The sequence below is a fragment of the Mesitornis unicolor genome, unplaced genomic scaffold (genome assembly GCF_000695765.1).
Source record: "Mesitornis unicolor isolate BGI_N332 unplaced genomic scaffold, ASM69576v1 scaffold9951, whole genome shotgun sequence".
NCBI lineage: Eukaryota > Metazoa > Chordata > Aves > Mesitornithiformes > Mesitornithidae > Mesitornis > Mesitornis unicolor.
In genome coordinates this window covers 1-18,510 of record NW_010165780.1, presented here as the reverse complement: position 1 = coordinate 18,510, position 18,510 = coordinate 1, and the positions used below count along the sequence as shown (strand labels likewise).

General features: G+C 43.9%; 1 protein-coding gene across 1 annotated transcript in view; it reads right to left on the bottom strand.

Moving 5' to 3' along the window:
* The window catches only part of RERE (arginine-glutamic acid dipeptide (RE) repeats), a 42,414-nt gene extending 24,410 nt beyond the window's left edge, over window positions 1–18,004 (bottom strand). The window contains exon 1 of the mRNA XM_010194749.1: window positions 17,930–18,004. The gene's annotated coding sequence lies outside the window, so the exon portion shown is untranslated. The remainder of the gene's footprint in view (window positions 1–17,929) is intronic.
* Between the last annotated feature and the right edge of the window lie 506 nt (window positions 18,005–18,510).

Here is an 18,510-nt window from a genome sequence, read left to right as displayed (position 1 = left end):
TCCATCCCTTTTTAATTGCAGCTATCCTCAAAACTGGTTATTTCATGATGCAAACTACCAAAATCCCTGATTCCATGCTGAAGACAGCTACAATTTGACCTCTTAGTCAAAACCTCTATCACAGGACGTCCACCACCTGAACAAGGCAGCGGGAGGAAGCAAGGCACCCATTTTACACCTGGAAAACACCAAATAAACTCAAACTGCCGGGCTGCTCACCGAAAGCTTTATTCACACACAATGCCAACACAGGTTTTAAGGAGGACAGGGTTCCTGCTCTGTTTTTCACTGATTTATGGCCACAGCAACAAAATTACAAACAAAAGCTCTCCCACAGACGTCCCTGTCATTAAGCCTTGATTTTCACCAGACTTTGCTGCTCTCAGATCTGAGCCCTCAACAGCTGTTTTCCTTTTACTGCTCTCCAAGAACATTTCTCTAAACCAGCAGATTTTCTAGATTAAGTGTGGAGGGTTGAGGGGCACTTACGTGTTTTCCTGTTTATCTGAGCAGTATCTGAAAAGAGGAACTCTGAGGCAGGACATCAAGCAACCTCCCCCAAACCGCAACAGAACTGCCACGTAAGCTGCTTATCCCTCACTTATTGTTGCTTCCCTCCAGCCTCAAATTCTTTCTGTCAGGAAAAAGTCCTTAGCAAGCAAAATGTAACTCCAAGACAATGCTAAGAGCTGTAAAGCAGTATTAGAAAGACCAATTCATTGTAGCTTATTATAATACCTATACAGTGAGCTCAAAAGTGAAAGAAATGACTGCTTCTTTACAGTTCTGTTCCGCCCTGGTGTCTCCAGCGAGCATTAATCCGCGCCGCTCCCTTGGAAAATGAATTTGATCCTCACTTCACTATTAGGGATAAGGAAATAAAGGCGCCAGTAATTTGGGGCACGACTTCAGGCTCTGACTCCTGAGGTCTTGCAAATCTTACTACGGCGAGCAGATGCAATGGGACTGATGCCACTAATCCCGTCCTGCCTCTCCATGGCCACATCCCCAGCAGGGCTGTCAGGACAGGTGATAGGGCTGCCACGGCTCGTTTTACACAGAGGGCTAACTTCAAATGTCACTGATTTCAGTTTACGCTGACAACTGCAATGTCACAGGGGGCTCATTTTTACCTTTCTGTCCTGTCCTCTGAGAGAAAGACCACGTAAGCAGGAGAGAAAAGGAGGATGATGGAAGAAGGCAATAGTATTTTTCATCAACCCAAAATCAACTGCCACTCAGAACCAGAGATCTGACATCTGACAACATTAAGCAAGCTACCCTTGTAATAGCCATTTCACACAAGTTGGGCAAATTTCAGCTTCTGACCCATCGGATGACATAAAGCAGCAGCAGCATTAGAAAAGGCATCATCGTCTCCCTGTCTCTGCACAACACTGACTATACCCAATTGTAGCTCTGTGTGCAGTTACCCACCAGGGAGACAGAGGAGCCATTAAAGTAAAAGGGCAGTATTGGCAAAAGAACAAATGGCTCTAGACCTTATGAGCTTTAATATGAAGTTTGATCCGCTCATGAAAGGGATTTGAGGGATGGTTGCCTGTGACAACATTCAGCAATCCCCAGGCCTGCTCTGGCCCTGCATTCCTGGACCAGAGAAAAAGAAGTGCAGGCCCTAGGAAATCCATCAAGCGAGGGCACTGACCTGTTATACAGCCACTCTGCTGCTTACCCAGCTTTTTCCTTACCACAGCCTGACGTGCTTACTCTAGAGCTGCCTTTCTGCTTCCCTGAAACACCTCTCTGTGTTTTACTTCACTACAAAAGCTTGATTCCCCCGCGTAAACAAAGTCAGGTTTATTTCCCTCCTCATAGGTATCAGGCTCACGCTGCCTTCCTGCCGCCTTCTGCAAGTTAAGCAGAGACTGAGACAGTTCCTGATAGAGGAATGTAATTTCAGCATCAGCAATCTTCTGAAGATTAAAAGTCTGCTCCATTGTACAGCTTTATCAGATATGCAAAACCATGTAACACGCAAAGTAAACTATGCTTACCCAGACTCTCCCCTCATTTCAATTTGCACAGCAGTGTATTATTTTATAGAATATATAAAGAACCACAGAATGGTTTGGATTGGAAGGGACCTTCAAAGCTCATCCAGTCCAATCCCCTCACCACCAGCAGGAACATCTCTCACCAGCCCTGGCTGCTCAAAGCCGCGTCCAACCTGACTTCAAACACTTCCAGTGATGGGGCATCCACAGCTTCCCTGGGCAACCTCTTCCAGGTACTGCAATGCCCTGTAAGAGTGGAGACTCAGTCCAGCCAGAGCCGTGAGGGTGATGCACTTGATTCAGTTTAGTCCAACACGCATGAAGGAGAAGTACTTTCTGAAATTATGTGTTAGAAAAGGGTTCTTTGTGGTTGATATCTCTGCAGCCTCTCTAAATGCAGAATCCCTGTGTTTTCCATATGAAATATTCAATAACCTACGAACGCTCTCAGCTTTATGTGCAGTTCTCCATCAATTAGGAGCAAAACCCAGCAGTGACAGCCATCTCGGATCTTAAAGGCATCTGCTGCTTCAAACAATTCATCACCTCAAGTTATTCAGCAGCGCCGTTATTACCCCACAACGGCCCTTCTGCTCTCCTTAACTCTTCCCTGTCTGCGTGTCCAGTTTGTGAGTTGGCAGCGTCCTCTTCTACCAAACCACAAAGGATCTTGCAGGCTTAGGAAAATTCAAAGAACAAAAAGCCACGGACTGAAGATGCAAGCTCCTTTCTGATCACAAATACGCTCAATTACCCACCCGGCTGACACGACTGAGGCAGACATCTTGCAGTAACAGGGACTGGAGACATTAAACAACTCTGGAAAAGAAACACTGACACATGAAAGACAGACCACAAGCACTGTTTTCTCAGTTAAAAATCACTTCACTGTGCAGGATCTAACCACATACATTAAAAGCACAGAGGATGTTTTGAGTGTCTCATGTATCATTTTGTAAGTAACTCTAGCTCACATATATTTTCCCCTCATTAAACCAATCACAGTAACACTAAGATGTAGCATTTATTTTTGGTCTGTCCTTGCAGGTATTGTTTGTAAGGTTAATGAATAATTTCTTAGTTTATTGTTAAGTTTTTATTGCTTCGGCCTCATCTGTGAAATCTGCCTGGGATTCAGCCCATTGCTGTGTGGTGTGAGGACAACCAGGACTGCCCAGGTCCATCAGGCCAAGAACTGGCATCTTTGGGTGGGAATAAAACAAGAGCAGCAAATCAAGACAAATACAAATGTTCTCATGCAGATGGTGCTAATGATAAAAACGAGGGGAAAATACAGAAAATGAAGCACTAAAGAATGGAATCACTTACCAGAATTTTTCTATAGCGACATCTTTCACGACAGCACTACCATCTCTTTACACCATCTCATCAGTCTTTCATACACACACACACAAGAAGCCAAACAAACACCTGACACTCAACTCCAGCACGTAAGAATTTTTACATCGCTTATTTTACACCATGTAAAACCATCATGAACGGCCCAATGCCCAAGAACACCAAGCCGTAAGCAGCAGGCAACCGCTCCACACTCACACCTCAAAGCAGGAGACAGGGAAAACACCCAATGCTTCATTTCCAGTGCACTGGTCCAAATTCAGTCTGAAGCATCAGCGCCACTACCTTTATTCCAGGCATTTCTCCTGTGGTTGGCACTGCTGGTTTAACACGTTACCACTGCTCTACAGTCAAAATAAGTTCTCAAGATGTTGTCACAGCCCGGCCGTATCTGTCCATGCACATCATTACTCAATCCTTTCCCCCCTCTCCCCATTACCATAAAAAGCTTTTCATTTCTTTAGCAGAATGCCAAGCTTTCAGAGTACTGCTTATTTCTTTCTTAAAGACGTTTTTATCTTCAATAACACCACCACAAGTAAGTATCTGAAACAAGGCAGAACTGCTTGAAAGAAAAGGACGGCAGAAACACGGCACAGGAAAAATAACACGAACCCAACAACTGCCGTGTAACCCCGAAATAATTGGCTCCGTACTTCCAACGCTAAAAGCAGCCCCTTTCAGGATCAAAGCAGCGAGGCTGTCCAGAGTGCATCGGTGTGCAGCCTCCAAAGGCTGGCAGTAACTGCACGCCTGAAAACCGCCCCTCAGCAACAGCCCCGCTGCCACCTGAACGCCAGCTGCCCCTTCTGTGAGAGTTTTAGGCAATGAATTTGGAAGGATGGGGTTTTTGTGTGCGTTTGGACTGCTGTTGGTTTGGGTTTGTCTGTAATTTAAAAGCAATGCTACATTCTGGTTTGTTTGGGGTTATTTTTGTTTGGGTTCTTCCATTCTTCCAATCTCCTTTCATTGCTTCTGATCCCCGAGCAAAGTGAACCAGAGAATGACAGAGGATACCAATAAAATCATGGATCACACCAAAGTACTGCTACCCTGCAAATGGGTGAACTTTTGCCAGTAAAGTTACACTGCTTCTGTACAAATGTGGCAGTCAAGTTTGCTACATGGACAAGCAGAGAGTGAGACTACATCACACAAACCCCAAATGAACTGCAATTTTAATGCTACAATAGACACCTACGCTTGTCACTGCTTTCTGTCGTAGCAGGAACACTCACTGGTGCTATCACCCTAAAACCAAAAATCCAGAGTAACTTGAAACATCTGCCTTGCCCCCAACACAAGTCATTAACAAGACGACTGCACTGGATCCTACATTTGCTTGGTAATATTAATTCAGTTCTCAAAGGGCAGGCACCGATACCATCAGATCCTTGACCACCACTGGTGCAGCTGCCCTCCATGGTAACACTGTCTTGGCTTTGAAAAACTGGGTAAGACAGAGGAAGGAAACTGTTCATACGACGTTGGTTCGGGCTGATGTTGATCAGTAACGAGTCTGTTAGTCATTTTGTCTGCCACGCACGCTGCGCTCCTTGGAATAAATTCAAATAAAAGTTTAACAAGTCCAGATAAGATTAAAAGTTAAAAATCTTTGGGTTAGTTTCCAAACCTATGATAATTTTCTATACAGGAAGAGTTCAAAAGATGGTCAGCCCGAAAAAGCAATGAACCGTTAACTGCAGCAAAGCAGTCAACAGCTCAGCAGAGCACACTGCTAGAAGAGTACCTGTCCCATACTCAATGCTCCGGCAATTAAAACCAAAAATCCCAACAAGAAAACCTAACAACCCCACAACTAATACAAACTACTGCCTTACAGTCAATCACAGCAGTTACCTTGAGCCGAGTAAAGTCCAACAACCACAGCTCAACCAGGCACAAATTCCCACAGCACCCTTGAAAACTCAAATACTCAAAAATGTAAAAGTGGAAAAAAGTGTATAAATGAATAGCACACAACTCTGAATTCAGACAGCAAGTCCTTAGAGTGCTTGTGTGTACTGACTTAGGTTATTTTTTATATTTAAAACCATGCAGGCCACCTTTGCTCACGTTCCCCCAATCCATCAAACGCACGCTACTGCTCCCATAATTAAAACCGCTCTAATTATCAAATACACCAACAAAGCTGTTCCTGTGGTTCGCTACCCATTTTTTACTGTGGTTTGGTTACTCACCACACTTGGACAAGTCCGCAATAACTTGACTCCAGCCACGCAGAGCAGCCCAGCGCAGTGCACAGCCCGCAACCTCCAAGGGGCTGTTTCACTGAATTCCTCAGAAACGCTTCAAATCCAGAGGAAACCTCTTGCAAAAAGAGCTTTTAATCCATTAAAGGATTAATTAATGGGCGCGCGTTGCTTCTGCTCAGAGAAGATGCAGGTACGTGCAACTCACTTTGTGAGTGTTTGCACCTCCAAGGGCAAACATCCCGTGGCAATCAGAACCCCTGGGTTCCCTGTCTGAACCTCCCAAGGTCAACATTAAATAGTGGTGACAACGCAAAATCAGGCAGAGGCAACAGAGCTTTGGCAGCATCTTACCTTACTTTTCCTGCTGCCCTTCACAAACAATTGTAATGAAGGGTTAGAGCAAGCCCTAACCATCAGTGTCCATCTGCCAGGTTGCCAAAATTTCCCAGGTTTTCCTGGGTTTTTCCCCTTCACCACTCAACCCGCAAAGACTCCACGTACAGACATGAACCCAATTAAAGAAGCTTCCTCCTCTCATTAGCCATCCTGTTTCCAATGGAGTGTTACAGCAGTGAAGCTGCAAAAGCTGGAGGCTGAGCGACAGAGTATTCGGGGAGGAAGTTACTCAATGGCCTCTCTTCAGCACTGGAGGAGAGATGATACATTCCTGAACAGGGACTGGAGCAAAAATATCTGAAAAATCAGTAGCCTAAAAAGCTTATTCCTAAGATAAGAAGTTCCTGTGAGTCTGGGGTTTTCTGTTGTGTTGGTTTGGGTTTTGTTCCTCATTTTGACGTGACCTTTATGGAATGACAACCCAAAACTGAAGGGTGCACCAGAAAGGCTGTTTATCTGCAGCCTGCAGGAGTCCATCCACGTTTTCAGCCCTCAGATGACAACTGAAGCCATCAAACATAATGCGAAACTCCGTTTTAAAAACCTCCCCTATCTTCTCTACGCAAGTTCACTTGAAAAGGTCAAAGCGAAGCTTCAGTAATTCAGACAGACCCAAAAACATTGCACTGGTTTGGCGCAGACATAAATACATAAAACCAGCTGATCAGCGGTGATTCACGTACGTTTGTTACATACCACTTCATTGCTGGAGCAAGGAAATCTTCCGTAGTTGCAATTTCTAAATGCCAGCATGCGGGTTTTTTTGAGTCATGACTCCAGACTGTGTAAAGATGAGATAAGGACTGTAAAAGTGATCGGATGAGGTGGGAAATGCTAGGGCAGTTTTCACTTACACACTTAATCCCATTGATTTGTCTTCAGCAGCACTACTAATATGCTCCAAGGAAAAACATCCAGAAGAGTGGGGCAAGTGGGGTCACTCATGGCAACCACAAACAGCACCTTACAACCTCCATTTGTCTCTCTACAGGAGACACACTCTTATTAAATACAACTTTCTAAAAGCACATGCATTATTTACAAGTATATACTGAACAGGTATGGGTTAAAACTCTCTGCTTGTTCAAATCGAGCAAGACTTCAACCAAAAGTAATTTTAATCATTTTGGAAAGGCTTCCACGTTAAAAAATACACAGATTTCTCTGAAACAAAAACATTACTCACCTTTTAAGAGAATAAAAGGAAAGATAAGGAGGAGAGCTTTACGCCCTCAGTGAGCAGACAAATCCCTTTTAGAAGTTGTTCAATAAAAGCAAGCTCCTCTAAAGGCAGGGAACAACACCAGCACTAAAAATCTATCGCATCAAATGGCACAGGGTAAGAACACGAGCGGGAACTGTGAAATCAATACAGGCTGAGCACAGCACAGAGGGTGGAAGGTCTTTGGCCGTGTTACCTCAGACTAACGAGGTGAAAGTCCAGTTGTACGACCCACAGGGTTATTCTATGAACTGGAGCTGATTTAACAGTGGGAATTCATTAATTAATTAGCATAAATGCATTTCTCCATATGCTCTTCAGGCATCCAGAGCATGCAAGGTTTATGGCCCAGATTTTTAATCGCATCTGCAAGGTCTGAAATTCTGCAGCATGAAACCAGGGTCCAAACAAACCCCCCCTATTTCTGTAAATTAGGTTTTTCCAGTAGCTAAGCCACTATACACTGCAACTGTGTTGCTCTTATACAATGAAGGGAAACCTGCACAAAAAGCATCGTCTGTGCAACACCAGAAGTGCAGAGAGTCGGTGAAGCTCTAGTGAAGCACAACCACCAAACGAGAACACCACTGCCCAAGCAAACCACCTTACTACACCGAGTAGCACCACACAAATCTGTGCTGAGGTCATGGTGCTGCTGTGACACAGCCTCTCCTACAGAGACAGGCAACACATGCGCATTTGGGGCTTTCAGAATGACAAAATCCTTCTTTCCCTTCTCCTGTGAAGTAGAAAAGAGAAACTCAAGCAATGCAGGCAGCACAGCTGCTCTGTTTGTTTGTTTGCTGGGGAGGTGGCATCATTCACACGATTTATTTCTCCACTTCCCTCCCACTGCAATTCAGGTAATGAAAGACTTGGGGCTCTGGCGAAAATCCGCTCCTTAGCCATAAAGAAGGAGGAGAAGAAAAGAAGTGTAATTAAGCTTTCCGGAAACAAAGCTAATCAGACCTGAGCAGTAACCAAGGGCAGCAGAGCCACGTTCCCGGTATCACATCTTCCTGGCTGGGTTTTCAGGACATTTTTCCTCTCATCCCACCCCATTTCTCAACATTAAGAAGCCCTGGCCTGGGACACCCAGCTTTATAAGCTGTGTTTGTAGGAGGTCGGCTTTTCACAGGCCAAAAACTCAGCATGTGGAAAGCGTTAGGACTTCCACGTAGCAGAGAAGTTCCTAAAACTACTACTGCTCAGCTCCAAAATCCTGGAGCTTCCCAGACCATCAGAGGTTTCTGAACTGCAGCAAAGGGCCGAGTTAGCAAAATAAACCCCGAGTTGCTGCAGGATGTCCCGGTGCTTTACAGTGTGAGAGGCACCAGGCACAAAGCGGGCTCAGGGTTTACCAGCAGGGAGGATTTCTCAAATTGCAGGAGCTGGTTTGTAACCGGGGATGTCCTCTCCCTTGCTTTAAGGGTGAGGGTTTGCAGGCGTTGTACAAAATAACTCTGTTTGTGTCAGGGGAAAGGGGAGCACACAGAGTGTGCCTGGGGGAGGGAAGGAGAGGAATCAACTCAGCTCCTCCGTCCAACAAGAACAAATCTCTTTCACCATGCAATGAAAGTATTGATCTGCATCTCCTTAATGCCAGATTTCTTACTGCTGTACAGGAGTTCGGTAGCATAAAAAGAAACAACATTCTCTGCCAATTCTCCATATACCAGATGACCAGAACCCATAAGGATTTCCCAACCATCAGTACTGTCAGCATTTATTTTGTCATTAATCTCATAACACTTCTTCTTAAGTCTCCAAGCTCTTAAATACAGCGCTTACTTATGAGCCCATCTCTTTCATTTACAACTCCCCAAAAAAGAAAGTATCTAAGGTCAAGTTTACAAAGGAAGGGAAATTAAAGAAGACATTAAGGTGCCTGAAAACGGCAGGGAAAGGAATCCCCGCTATAAATCCACCACTTACACGTCCATACGGGGCTGCCAAGTGAGCCCCGTGCAGCACCGGCCTCTTCCCTGGCTGCTGCTGCCGTAAAAGCAGTGGATGTTTACCCAAAAAACCCCCACCGTCACCCCTAAATAATCATCAGTCTGTTTATGTCCTGAGAACTTGAGTTCTGCCATACTCCTACGCATTCTTCCTTCAGATACAAAACAGAAAAGGAAAACAGAATAGAAAGGGAAAACAAAACAAAAAGCAACCGAGCAGATTTCAGCTTCTGATGTTGAATGTTTTTAAAATACAAGGTTAACCGAGTCTGTTACATCCACAAACTGCCTCAGTTTCCCCTATGGCACAGCTCCTTTCAACAAAAGCCGCTGCTCTCAACTCCCCGTTCCCAGCTTATCCCACAATCTGGGCAATTCCTGGGAGTTTTCCTTGGCAAGGAGGAAAAAACCCCAGCAAATGAACAGCAGCAGCAGCTCAGTAATCAAGCCCTGCTTCTTTTTTACAGCTGGTTTGAAACAAAAATGACAAAATGAGTGCATCTGTCTCCTGAAGTTGTTATTGTCTTGTTCTCGCCGTACAGTTACAGCAGCATATTACAGGATATTTAGGACTGAATAATGTATTTGGAGGCTGACTCGATGCCAAAAAACCACCGTAGATACCGTTCTTACGGTGCCATCTGGGGCAGGAAGCAGCGATTAAGGCCAATGATCTGTTGTATAAGAAGAAAGTTAATTTCATGCTCAGTGTGGCAGGCAAGGCACATAAAAAGTACAGTTCACTCTCTGCCAACAAGGTATTTCTTTTTTCCTGGTGCACAATTTTTCGCCCCCAAACGTTTTGCTCCACTGAACCCCACACAACCTGGGCAAGAATTTAATAAATGTTGTGCTAAGGAACTAAAAAGCGCTTTGCACCGAGAGCTCCGGATCCTTTCCTGTAACGTGACTCTCTCGCAGGTCAAAGCTGTTCCTCTTTATTTACTTCTCGAACTTGAAAATTCAAAGCAAACTGCTGCAGCGGCTTTTGAAACTGTAATCTGACACGCTGCAAATACGCACACGAAATGGCACCACTTGGGACAACACCTAGATAACATCCCCAGCTATGTTCACTAGGGTCTACCTGCCCCTCCTCCTGCTTCTCCCCCTTAGTGGTGCATTTGAAATTAATCTTCATTATCCCAGAGCAGGGTAAGAACGCAGTGTGGGTGCTGAGGAGGAGAAAAATCGAGCTGCAAGACAGAATGCTCATTCTTCAAACCTAAGCAAGGCCAAAGCTGGCTGTGAGCAGTCGGGGTTGGCTTCCTGTGCATAATGAAGGATAAAATTTGGCCCAAATATACACCCCCAAAATCAAAAAAATAATTACATATAGGCCATAAACGTCAAGGTTAAACACAGAAGCTGAATTAGCTGCAAAAACTGCTTGAGTTTCACTGGTGTGTTTTACAGTATCTCAGACTTCAGCATTTGCCATAAAATTCACCATTTCCAACCAAACTGCCTGTCTCCACATCTCCCTCCCTTCCCAAAATCCACTTTTAATAAGAATTCCTTCATTTGCCTTGTACAGGAGTTTTATGTTCACATTCCCACCAGGCAGACACCGCCTGAAGCACACCCAGCGCTGCTGTGGTGTCCTTCCAAAGGGGCTGCATTGAGTGGTGTCCTTGGTCCTGTCCCCCCCAAAACAGACACCACCAGCTCAGGCACCCATGGGCCTGGTGCATGGCATCCCTGGAAGAGAATAGAACACTCAACCATGAAAATAAACCGCATGAATTCTCAAACAGACGCCCATTTTATGTACCTGAGGTTCACAGGACCTTAGGATTGATGGCTGAGAAAGAAAAAGCTTCTTTTCTCATAGGGAAAGAAAAATAGGGAATAAAATGTACACAGCTGTTGATGAACAAAACCATTTTAACCAGTCACACACACACCCTTCAGCACAGATGTAAGAGAGAATTCACAATCAGAAAATAAACAAAGCAAAATGCCTTATGATGGTGAACTATGAAATGAGAAGGAAATGCAGTGCAACAGAACCAGAAGTCACAGAAGCATCGAGCGCTCTCAGTTGCTGGGGAAGACTCAGGCAATATTGTACCCATTTCCCAAATAATCTTGGCTCCCATCTTCAACCACTTCCCTACGAAGCAGAAACTGTCCTCTTTGGCTCTCTGACAGAACTCAATGCAATTGCCTAATGGCCCTCTTTTGCTTGCACGGTATTTTACCCCTACCTATCTCTACACCTTCAGAGGAAAATAAACAATGAGTTTCAATCTTGTAATGTAAAATCATTTAGAAAAATCCACCCGAGTACAGAGTTGATTTATTATCCATGCTAAATGCAATTCTAGAGCTCAGTTGGCACAGGGAACACATCTTCTGGTTTTATGCTCTTCATTTACAAAGGTTTCTTGGTAAGAAACTCAAACACGCAGCCCAGTTTTTGAGCTGCTGACACTGTAAGTTACCTTTAGAACACTGAAGTAAAATAATACAACTGAAAATGAATTGTCTTATTCTCCTAAGGGAAAACTTAAGAGATTTTAAACAAATACGACCAAAGCACATATGGTATTTTCTTTCTCTGGTGCTAGCTTCTTCAGCTGAAATCAAGACCCATGGGTATTTTGGTCTCTGGAGGAGGTGATCACAGCTGACCACGCGCTGGTGGCACTGGGGCCTGAGAGCGAACGGTCAATGCAAAAAGGCAGTTTTTAAGGAGAGGAAGGATTTAAGAGCTAAGCAATATAACGTGAAAGAAGAAACTCAGGAAACCAAGTGTGCACCATATATAACCCATGAACCCGAAACTATGAGCCAAGCCTGGCCAACGCAGCAGCTCTACTCACCCGCAGGACCTGGAATCAGTTTTAGCAACAAAGACGACACGGTACACGGTAGAGTTAAACCTTCAGGTCTCTTTAAAGACCTTTCCAGACCTTCTGTTTTATTATCCAATAAAATGATGACATTTGCAATAGGTTTAACAGTTACACTTCTAAAAACAAGCCACATCACAGTGAACACAAAGCAAACACTGGGCACTGTAAACAGCTTTCAGCTCGATGCAACCGAAATTTAGGAATATCTCCATCTGAGCTCAGCCCCTATGAGCTCAGCATTTCATTAAATTCTTTGGCTTACTTATTCTGCTCCTGGTGAGAAGCGTGGACCGAATTACTGTGTGCCTCCTCAGTACGCTGCTGTACCTTAAAACCAAACATATTTAGTGCTCTCCTCCAAACAGCTAAGGGAGTCGTGCTCAAAAAAAGATATGAGATTAAAAAAAGCAGCAACACGTTCCCTCCAGAAGTTTGTTATGCAAATGATTCAATGGTTTCACTTACACAGGAAAAGCAACCAACTGAAGCCTCTGCCCATTTTTCAAAACGGACTGAAGCCCAGTAGGATATCTGCTATGACTAAAGAAAAACACAAAGTCTTAGGCGATCGTTTTTAAAACATGAAGCCTGTAGTCCCTCTTTTAACAAGAACAAAACCCTCCGACTGCAATAGCCACGCGATGGAAGCAGGAGCGGGAGTCAGCGGAGATGAAATGAAAAGAGGCAGTGGCTGTTTATGTTGGCAGCCGCTTCAAACTCTAATGGAAAATTTCAGCTCTGACTGCATCTCGGCTAGAACAAGTTATTAAGGAAAAAGGTTCAGCTTTCAAACAGAAAAGGCTTACATAGCCGGGCCCTTTCTGAGCGCTCCTGCAGCAAAGACAAGGCAGGAAATAATATGCTTTGACTATTCAATGTATTCATATCTTGTTATTAGGGGAATATTCCATCAAATTAAATGTATCTCCTTTGGGAAAGGAGAGGAGTGGTAATGCCCATGCCACAAACGCAGCTACTGGTACCAAAAAGTTACACCACTAAATTCGGATATTAAAAAGCCAATGTAGGGCTAACCAAACACTTCATACTAACAGACCACAATACACTCACTTAATTCATCTTGTGATCAAAGGTAAAGTGCTATTTGAACAATGACGTCAAGGGAGAGTCTTTACCTTGCCTCTGCTCCTGAGACTCCTGCACCAGGATTACTGACGGTGTTAGCTGACGTGAAGAGTACAGTTTGTCCTCGGAGGGGACAAGCACCTTGCCAGCCTGCACATATGGCAGCTGCAGCGACCTTTCGCTACGACACATTTGCGCCGTGGTTAAGAGCTACTCAGGAAGCCAATATCGCGCATTGCGTAACACAAGATTAAGCATTAATGAGGCAAGAATAAAATTGTTTATCTAAACCCCAATCTAAAATTAAACACAAGTTTATGCTGAAAGCTCACGCTGCACTCATTTTGTCTCCTAACATTAACAGAGCACAGCTTATTGGGTCTCCGGGATAAATCCCAACAGCATTTCATTTGGAGAGAAAGATTTCCCCATCAGAAGAGACTATTTTTCCTGAAGAAGAAAGTGATGCGTATTTAGTTCTTACGCACATAAATCCAGCACTGCAGGTATTTTGATCCAAGGAAATCAGCTGATGCTCATTATTGCTTTTTACAGTGTGTTTTAAAGCTAAATACAGAACCATCCACCCAGAGGCAAGACCTTTCGATGGCATTCATCGTCTCCTGCTAAGCAGCCAGCCACACACCCCAAAGATACCTGTATATATTCAATAAAGATACCTGCATGTCCTCAACAGGGAAACTCTAAACACAACTGGACCAAGCAAGGAGCATTAAGGAGCCAGAAAAAAGACAAGCAGACATTTAGGCCATGGTCAGAGTCTCTGTGCCATAAACTTTCCACAGAGAACGGAGCAGGAGTCATTTGGGAACCTCAAATCATTGAGAGGTGTCACCCCTGCTTTTAAGAAAAGGCAGAAGAGGTCAAAAGCCCTCGTGCCTATTCCCATCAAAGACACGGCATTTCCCAAACCTCAATTCGACTACAGCCCACGCCATGGCTATCTGATGATGTATCGTGGTGTTATTCTGTTTCTTCTGGGACCACGGCCTTGAATAGCTCAGGGAAACTAAAACCACCCCGAGCGATGCTCCCAGAGGTGTTTGAGCCACCAGCGGAACAGGACCCAGCTGCAAATCAGGGCAAGCTGACACCAGGACTTGGCCTCCTGCTCCTGCTTGGACCGGACATTATTGCTCCACATTTCTATTTACCTTTTCCATGTCTCTAACACAAAGTTAAACCATTTACAAGAACTCAGTAAGCCAATTCCTGACCACGTAGGCATTTACGTTCATTTATCTCAGGCCTATCACGATGCAGGTGCTTCTAAAAGTCTCAAATTCAAGTAGCTCAGTGCAATCACCTCAAGAATTCAGAGCAGAAGGATTTTAAATACTTTGAAAATCCCATATTATCACAAAATCTTAGCAAATTATCCCAAAACAGGGAAAAACAAGTATCACATTTAAAGCCAAATCAGGTACTTAAGAAAACTTGTTGCCAGCTCTGTACCTCGCATTCTCACAACTTATGAATTTAAATGAAAGTTATTAACGGAAACTGTTCATGTCAGAAGTTCCTCCACAATTTACCACGCAGAAGAACCCAAAGTGCCGCTAAGCACAAACCAAAGAAGAGCAGGACACGTCACCAACTGTGCCATCCATCCACAGCTGTGACTGAGACAACAGGAAGGAGGAAGAGGAAGGAGATCTTTGAGTTCAATGGAAACCCAAGGAAGTCTCAGCAGTTTTATTTAAGCCCATCTACATGGAGGTACTTTTTCTTCACAGTATCAGAAGGTTTACACTGATCCAGCCTTAAACCTGGCTTAAAATTGGCTCTCCTTGCTCCATTTCAGCACTCCCAAGCTTAGACAAGAGCTGATTTTAGTTCCTGCATCTCTTGCTTGTACAAGCCTGAAGAGAATGCAACAGCTATTCAACCCCTCTTGGACAGGAAAGTTGAAATACACCAGATATTTAAAATAAACTGGAAAAGGGAAGTTCTAAACATACAGCTTGGATATGCAGTAAATACTTTCTTTCTTAAGGATTTTTTTTCTTGCTAGTTACTCATTTACAAGAAGCAACTAAAAAAGAAGTTGAAAGACTCCTTTAAAACACACTGACAAATATCGGCTTTTCTTCAAAGACACGGTACATTAACTGCAGAGAGAAAAAAGCAAAGGCACAACTCAAATAGGACATTCCTTAACACGCTCCTGAAAACTCAGTACAGCGTGGCCTAATTCTCATCTCACCACGGCCACTTTTACACCTTCCAGTATTATAACAGAAATACAATGTCATATTCACCTCTAATTTCTGACGCCCTACAGAGTAGCATCAGCTTGATTTCACATAAACCAGGCCTTGTCTCTACAATAATTTTATACTTCTATTGTGTTACTTTGGTCCCAACTGCAGGGCTTAAGGCAGCATTAGGAAGAGCTCTACCCCAGTGAAAGCAGCATAAATGTGCCTAGAAAAGGCACACGTTATACAAGAAGCACGATAACAAGGAGATTTAACTTTAAGTGGGTTTTGCAAAGAGGCAAAACCCTTGGCTCCCCTCCCCACAGGTTTCAGTGACTTAGGTAAACCCTAATAAATCAGAAATGTGCAGGATGTATTGACCCATAGCCTGGTTTTTCACTTCAAGGAAAGCCTTCGGCTCATTTTCAAGTGGCTTTTGCAGAACCTGGGAGCTGCTGTAGCACTTTTGCACCCGTGATAATTTTTTAGAGTTTCACATCGCGTTAATATGGTGGCTAAACAGGAAAATAGGGACTTTTTTTCCTAGCATTTCTGGAATTGCTGGGGGGATACCTCGCACTGCAACAGAAAAATGGCAGGCAAAGTATCTGAAATTATTCTGCTGATAAAAAAAAACACAGACAAATTAATTCCACAGCCTTGTACTTTATGTCATTCATCATTCCACTTTAAGGAGGAAAAGCACAACTGCACAGTCAAACGTTATTTACTGCAGCCTTTATTCTGCCTGTCTTACTATAGCAAAACTGCTGTAAATTAGGTCTGAAAAAAACTGGGAATTAAAAGAAAGCAGAATTGAGTCCTGTGGGCAAAAACAGGAAAGAGATTAAACAATCTGCTGTAGGTCAAAGGTTGTTTGGAGATCAGTTACCACTAGGGGCTAAAAACGCTGCTCAAAGCCATCCCCATGCTGCTTCCCAGTTGCTCCAGCTTCCTATTTGGTCTTCTCTACACTAAAAAATTGAGATGTAATGAAACAACAACGTAAGCCTTGAAAAACGATGGCTTAGATAAAGTTTCACACCACTTGCAAACTTGCGAAACTTTTCCAAAAAGCCTTAGGCTCGACCCCCAGGTTCAAATGTGGAAGTCGAGGAGGACAAACAGGGCCAGGCACCTGCCCCAGCGCTCAGTTCTTCAGCTTTCCTTTTCCTTTCTCTATCACAAAGGGCTATTTTGTATTTAAAAGCATATTTCATAGTTGCTGTAATTCAAACTTCAGAAGAGTCCTTTTGCCTCTTGGTAACTTTACCAGCAGTAGAATTAATTTCTGAAATAAACACGGATTTGTTCTCAATACATTGCTAGGAGATACCCTACAGAAAAGGGGAAGGGGCTGCTTACGCTGACCGTGCACTGGATTTGTTAGATGCTGCTAAGAAGCATGGTCTCTGCATTCCTCCAAGCTGTCACTTTCCAACACTGGGCCTTCACGCCTCAAAATTTAACAGAACAGTAAAGCAAAGCCTACCTACATTGGTGGGTAATTGAGTTTTCCCATCTTTTTCAATAAAATCAGGTAATGCACAGAGCAACCGAGGAATCATCTCATCCTCCCTCTTCTGTTTGACTTACGTGGTGTTACTATTTACCAACGAGAGATTGTAATACCACAGCATCGTCTCAGGAGAGAGTGGAAAGGTCTTACAGCAAGCGATAGGCTTTAAAATATTTTACAGTAACGTTCTTCCTCACTGAACCTCCAAATTCTACACACACAGAAGTCTAAACAATCAGTTCTGCTTTAAATAAATATTTTGCAGATCACTAACACACTGCTAGAAAATAGTTTAGCTCAATTTTCATCGAGTTAACCCCCTTCTAAATCCAAAATAAATATGGAAACTGCTTTCCAGAACTCCCAGCAGTTAAATGACACCTGCAGAACAGAAACCGAAGCTTCTAGAGCAGCTTGGCAATTAGGACTAATGGGGAAGTAACCAGATTCCCAGGGCTTCCCAGACCCTCTTTCCTCTGAACTCAACCGCTCCTCCCCGTCCCTCTCCCTTCCGTGCTCTCGCCAGGATTTTCAGCAGCGCGACAGTTGCGTAAGCTCCGTGAAGTTCAGGGGAGCAATCGGCCACCGATCGATTCGGAAGCTGAAGTTGCTCGCTTGCTGGCCACGTTTCAGGAACGCCAAGAGTTAAATACAAACCCGAATCGTGCAGGTCGTAGGAGCCGCTGGCACATACCTCTGTCTTCCAGATTCAATTAGATTTTGTTTTGTTTTAGGCTTGCTTTAATTACCCACTGCCATTTGAGCCCAACTCGGTGACATAAATGTATTAGCCCATCATAATGTCAGAATTTAAAATTAGATTTGGTCTCCATAAATACACTTCATCCAACCTTAGTGACTCCGTCCAGCAATGACGACTATTTTATATAACATCTTTCACACACCAAGACCTAAAAACTGCACTAAAAATTACAGCTCCCTTTTCTGGCCGTGGGTTTCTCTTCCATTTATCTGAACAGAATTCAGTTCAGGGAGAAAAGGAAACAGTTTCCTAAGAACAAACACAGAAGCGGCAAGGGAAAAAGCAAATTACATAAAGTCCAAATGTACTCACAGTCTCCTTATTCGGAAGCAACTCCTTTCGGATCCTGAAGAAGTTCTTGCCGTACTGCCTCAACCCCTTAATAAAACGTTTCTGTGATAAAAGATAACAAAAACAGCATGTCAGCAGAAGGGAGAAGGAAAAAAAAATCTTGTTAATCAGCACAACAGGCAAACAATGTTCTTAGCTCACGGACTGCCGACAGAAGAAAACGTATACCTACACAGCAACTGCAAACAGGCAGGGGGGAAAAGGCTTTGTAAAAACACCGAAAAATTCAAACCACATTCGCTTCCATGTCAAACTTCCAGCATTTGAAGCTTAAAAAAAAAAAAAAAGTCAGTACCACAGTCAGTTCTTCTCCAAAACGACCGAAGTATCCCGCTGCACGTCCCTTTTGAAGTCTATTTTTCAACTAAGAAGCAGCAGGCGAAGGGAAATACGCAACGCTGATTTCCAGGGCAGAAAAGTGACTCTCGGCACAAGGTGTCGCAGGGGTTAACGAGTCCGTGCAGCCGCCAGCCCCCTGGATTCACCCTCCCAGCTTCTCGGCGGAACACCGGGGGTCGGCTCCCCGAGAAAACCCCCTCCAG